The sequence below is a fragment of the Lupinus angustifolius genome, chromosome LG09 (assembly GCF_001865875.1).
Source record: "Lupinus angustifolius cultivar Tanjil chromosome LG09, LupAngTanjil_v1.0, whole genome shotgun sequence".
NCBI classification, from domain to species: Eukaryota; Viridiplantae; Streptophyta; class Magnoliopsida; order Fabales; family Fabaceae; genus Lupinus; species Lupinus angustifolius.
In genome coordinates this window covers 16,433,918-16,434,311 of record NC_032017.1, presented here as the reverse complement: position 1 = coordinate 16,434,311, position 394 = coordinate 16,433,918, and positions in this window count along the sequence as shown.

Below are 394 nucleotides of genomic sequence, written 5' to 3'. Positions count from 1 at the left end.
AGGAGTAGAATGAGGATGAGGATGAGGATAGGATGAGGATGAGAATGCGGAAGAGGATGAGGATAAGGATAGTATGAGGATAGGATGAGGAGTACAATGAGGATGAGGATGAGGAGAGGATGAGGGCGAGGAAGAGGATGAGTCTGAGGATAGGATAAGGATGAGGATGAGGAAATGGATGAGGATAAGGAAAAGGATATGATGAGGATGAGGATGAGAATAGGATAAGGATGAGGATGAGGATGGGGAAGAGGATGAGGATAAAGAGGAAAATAGGATGAGGATGAGAATGAGAATTAGGATAGGATGAGGATGAGGATGAAGATAGGATGAGAAGTAGAATGAGGTGTAGGATGACGATAGGATGAGGACGAGGATGAGGATGAGGAAAGGA